We start from the raw sequence: 5,697 nt of genomic DNA on the forward strand, positions 1-5,697 counted from the left end.
CCATTAGCTTTCCAACATTATCTCTGGAGGATGTGGACACTTTAGATCAGCCCTTTCTTTTAGAGGAGTAGACCAAGTGATTTTGTCATGTCCTGCAGGCAATAGTCCGGGCCCTGATGGATTTTCCATAGCATACTACAAAGCGTTTAAAAACAAACTGGCCTCCCTCCTAACTCGTACCTTTAACTCTATTTCAGATGAGAGACGTTTCTCTAAACAATCTTTGGAAGTGCACATCTCTGTCATTCCCTAGGAGGGTAAGGACCCCACCCTATGTCCGAGTTATAGGAGGCGAATCTTTGGCCCGTATTCAATTGCAGGCAAAAAGTCCCAGACTTTTTACCTGCCGGACTTTCTGCCTACATCGCGTGTTTTTGGCAAACGCTTTCTGTGCATGTGGCCGCTTTTCCGCCCTATTCAGTTACAAAGAACGTGAAAACGGGACCCGGCGAAACTCAAACAGGTGAAAAGTGCTGTCAGATTTGGGGAAATCAGACTGACACCCCACAAAAGATGCACTGACATGGGGGAACACTATCCCCCCGAATAGCCCTGCTGAAGGTATTTGGGGTACTTAAAAGATGTCAATAGCTGCTATTTAGCGTCTTTGCATAAGTGGTGAAGAACAGCATTTAGCATTATTTATTTTATTTTTTTTAACATAACTAGTCCCAGCAAAATTGGGGTATATGAAAATGGATGCTAGCATATTTTTAAGTTGATAAAGTGAAGTTTAATTAAACGTAAAAAATCCACCTGCCGCAATCACCTGCAATCAAATAAAAAACACCTGAAGCATACTTGGGGAACCCCCTGGAGTCTATTTTGCTTTTTTTTAACTTAGTCCCCCAACTGTGGTTTTTCTTGCCCCCAAAACGAAAGTACTTTTTTGGGGGGGTTTTTTTTTTTTTTTACACAGTTTACCTTTGGGGGACTGTATCAAGGGTGCTTGGGGGTTTCCAGAAGTGTGCACCCCAAAACTGCAATTCTGCACTTTTTCCCGCCCCCTAATATTTTTTGCTTATTCCAATGCATTCGCTTTCCGCGTACGCGAAAAAAGTCTTTGGAATTGAATACGGGGATAAGTTTTCACTTGGCGAAATGACGTCACCCGCGATACTTTTCCGCCGATTCGGACTTGTCGCAGCTAATTGAATACTGCCCTAACTCTTAAATGTTGACCTGAAACTCTCTCCCAAACTTCTAGCCAACAGTTTGAAATTCCTTTTACCAAACCTGATCCATGGAGACCAAGTTGGCTTTGTCCTTGGCTGTGAGGCCAGGGACAACACCACAAAAGTTATCAACTTGATTAATTTTGCTTCTCTCACATTAAATTTTTTTGTCTACTGACACAGAGAAGGCTTTCAACAGGGTTAACTGGGACTGTATGATGGACCTTCTGAGACATCTGGGGTTGGGGTCAACATGCCTCCATAGAATACTTTCTTTATATGATGCTCCCTCTGCTAGAATTAGGGTAAACTGCTCTCTTTCTAAAGCATTCAATATAACAAATAGCACGAGACAAGGTTGCCCACTTTCTCCTCTCCTGTCAATACGAATATTTCTGGTATCCGCATAGGTAGCTAGGAAATTAAACTTGCTCTATTTGCGGATGATTTGTTGGCCCTGGTCACAAGCCCAGTTGTGTCATTTCCCAAACTAGTATCGGATTTCCAGAAGTTTAGCACCCTTTCGAACTTTAAAATGTTTCCAAATCCGTTGCAAAGAACCTGACTGCTCCTCCTTCCGTAGTTGGTCTGAAACAGACCTTTCTACTTCAGGTTCTACAGGGTGGCCTTGGGGTATAGGTGATGCTGAGTCATCCAGGCACCTTACGCAGTAAATTTCTCTCCCAGGATGCACTTGGGTCTCCCTCCATACCCTGCCCCGGGCCAGAGGCACCTCAGTTTTGTTGGGTGTCTGGCCGGAGTTGGGTCACTAACACGTGGGGGGCTGTGTAACAGCCCCTGAAGATTTTTTTTTATTTTAAAAGAAGATTTCTTCAAGAAGGGACATCTGCGTTGCTGCTCCTCAACCCGCCGGTGCCGAGACGCCAGTACTGATCCGGGGATCTCAGTGGGCTTCAGGGGTCTTGGGTAGTCACTGCGTAAGCTGTGTCCCGTTGAATCGCAGTCTTTTACTTCCAGGGCTGGGGACTCCCTGGGGATGATGGCGGTGGAGCCAGGCACTGAGTCCTGTGCTACCACTGGACCACCAGGGACATGCGCTGGATATTAAGGTGTGAGCATCACGGGGGTTAAACGCTGGCCAGGGGAGGCAGCCTTCCCTGCTAACAGTCGGCTCCTCCCCCTGCACAGCACGCCTTTCCACTGCGGTCTGGCTGTGCTGGGGCAGCTCCTCCTCCGGATCCGCCACATCCGAGGTCTCTGGCAGCCATTTTCTCCTGGCTGAGTCGCAGATCTCAATGGCAGTGCGGAGCCTGGTCTCCTCCAACGTGGTCAGTGTATGTAGCACTATAGTCTACCAGACACTGAGTCTGTATTTGAATAGTAGTGCCATTTGTGCAGGTGTATTTATCTCTGCATTGTATGTGACATTATGCTAGCGCTGTCTGTCTGAGTTTCTCTTTTCACTTTGTCAGCCATTTTACTTTCCCTGTGCTTTTTTTTCTCACTGAGCCCTTACAAGTGTTGTCAGGGTGCAGATTTCACCTCACAGTTTATTTGTGCTGTGTGGTGGGTCACATATAGGGTACTTAATATCCTTTAAATCATGTCTGGGAGTGAGGATATGCCCACTTTGGCTCCTGTCCTGTTATGCAAAAAAAGTGCAGCAGTGTTAGGTGTGGGAGACATGGTACTGGAGGGGTTATGTCTGAAGTGCTATGCCCCTCCAGGTTCTTCTACTGTCTCAGCCACCGTGCAGGAGCCCCCTTGGGCGTGCTTTGCACAAGCATTAACTGCCATTGAGAGACGCTTAGCAGCCCCTCCTGTGTTTTCCCCGTTGGGGTTCCCACAGGAGCAGGTTAAGCCCTCTTAGAGCCTGTTTCATCCGGCTGCACCCATGCAGGTTGTATCTAATCATTCCTGGGTTAATAAGCTTTCTACTACGTTGCAAAATATTCCGGATGTGTGGCAGGGTGATGCACCCCAGATTAGACCGGCTAAAAGAATTTTGCCGTCTTCTCAGTCTACGCAATATGATGAGGATGACATGTCATCTGATGATGGGGTGCTCCCGGATGACTCTGACTCTGAGTCCTCTGCATGAGAGGTAGAGCCTAAGGGTAAATTTACTAAAGTGATAGTTTTTAGAAGTGATGTTGCCCATAGCAACCAATCAGATTCTAGCTATTATCTTCTAGAAGGTGCTAGTTAAATGTTAAGTAGAATCTGATTGGTTGCTATGGGCAACATCACTTTTAAAACTCACTTCTAAAAACTCTCACTTTAGTAAATTTACCCTTAAGTCTAAGATTTATATTCCAGTTCTGATACAAGCTGTCTGTTCAGGCTTGGTCATAGAGGAGAACGAACCTCCAGTGCCTAGGTCCAAACATGCCTATTTCAAGGACATAAAGGTGACAGCTGCCATATTTCCTATATCTGATCAGCTGGTAGACCACCTGGCGGTGGCCTGGAAATCACCTGGAAAGCGTTACCAGCTGCAAAGATGCCTGGCTTATGCTTATCCTTTTGCTGAGGACTATTTTACAAAATGGGAAACTTCACCAGCGGTAGATTCCATGTGACGCTCTTGGTTAAAAGCGCGACCCTACCTATGCCTTCCATGTTGTCCTTAAAGGATACTACGGATAGGAAGATTGAGGTTTGCCTGAAATCCATTTACTCCCTTTCTGGTGCTGCGTGCAGACTGGCCATGGCTATCTGCTGGGTAGCTAGAGCTATGGAATGTTTGACAAACACCCTTGAAGGGTCATTGGCCTCGGATGCTACCAGAGACCAGTTGAATCTAGTGGGCAACCTCTGAGATTCAGTTACCTATATTAGCGAGGCTGTCTTGGATATCAGCCTATTGAATGCTAGGATTTCCACTGCGGCAATTGCATCTCGACGCTCTCTGTGGCTACACTCTTGGAGGGCACAAGAAGGGCTTGGAGGGCACAAGAAGGGCTTAGAGTGTGATCTTATAACGGTAAAGTTTTGTTTAGCCTAGATTTGGATAAAATTGTGGATACATTGGCAGCGGCTAAGTCGACTTGTCTGCCTTCTGCCTCTGCTTCCTCTGGCTCAGACTGGGTCAGATTACCACATACACCTGGGTAATAGAAGTGGTCTCTCAAGGATACACCCTCTCCTTCCGAAGAACCTCCCCATCAGTTTTTCTGCACATGCCTTCTGTCAAACAAGGACAAGGCTTTACAAATCTAGAAGGCCGTACAATCCTTGCTTCAGTTATACTGGCTATGGAACCTGGAGATTTTATGGTGTCACTGGATATTCAGGATGCATACCTGCATGCTCCAATTGCTTTGACTCACCAGCATTTTCTCGTTTGCTGTAATGCAACAACATTTCCAGTTTCAGGCTCTACTGCACCTCGGGTGTTTACCAAAATTATGGCGGTAATGGCAGCCCATCTGCGGCTGCAGGGGGTCCGCCTGTTACCATACCTGGATGACCTCTTACTGTTTGCAGGGTCTCTAGAGGTGCTTCAACATCACCTACAGCTGACAATATCTGTGTTACAGATGCACGGATGGTTGATCAATTGGAAGAAGTCCTCCCTGATCCCTTCTCAAAGGATGCTCCATTTGGGAGCTCTGTTGGATTCACAACAGCAGAGGTTTTTTCTGACTGCGGAAAAGATCTCCACTTTGCAGACGCGAGTACGCAGATGCCTCCACATCTGCGTACTCGCGAATCTGCCATAGAACATGATAAGAACATCTCAAAGAAGAGAGAGACCCAGAGCGAAAAAAAACTAATGGCTGTCAGTATTCAAGCTCTGGAAGGAATGACGGTAACATCACAGCCAACAGACACACTTGCATCTACACACAACTACACCTGAACAGTTATATGCCCTCACTAATCCCACACAACAGCAAACACAGCTCTATTCTACTAACCCTACACAACCACAGGTCCCACACTACTCACAAACTTCATATCCCCCACAATACCCTTATCCTCCATATCCCTACCCATATCCACCACCTTTTCCCCCTGCTCAAACCTCACAACAACCCGTGTCTTCATCCGATCCACAAATATGTTTTAATTGTAACCAGCCAGGACATTTAATTAAAAACTGCAGAGTAAAAAGGATAGGACCCCCAAACCTGAGAGTACCTGGATAAGGGATATGCACAGAGAACAGCAAATATCCAGCAGGCACCAGCTCCAGTTGTGGCCATTAATGCTTTATTGGAGAATGGTAGCCAACGTTAGGGGTCATACCTGTAGTTTACAGATAGTCAGGTTAACGGGAAGTACTAGGGAAGAACCGGTCATGATGGTTGATGTAGCTGGTACTGAATATCCTTTTCTTGTAGACACAGGGGTGACCAGGTCAGTGATAAAATCTCCCGTTAATTTACAGGTGACCAACGAGATAGTACCAACAATGGGTGTAACAGGTAAAGTGGAACATTATCCTTTAACAAAGTCCACAGAGGTTACTATTGGGCCGTTGCATACCAGGCATTCTTTTCTTTTGGCTGCTGCGGCTCCTACTAACCTGCTGGGCAGAGACTTGTTATGTAAG

This window comes from Taudactylus pleione, unplaced genomic scaffold (genome assembly GCF_031769625.1).
Source record: "Taudactylus pleione unplaced genomic scaffold, aTauple2 ptg000532l, whole genome shotgun sequence".
NCBI classification, from domain to species: domain Eukaryota; kingdom Metazoa; phylum Chordata; class Amphibia; order Anura; family Myobatrachidae; genus Taudactylus; species Taudactylus pleione.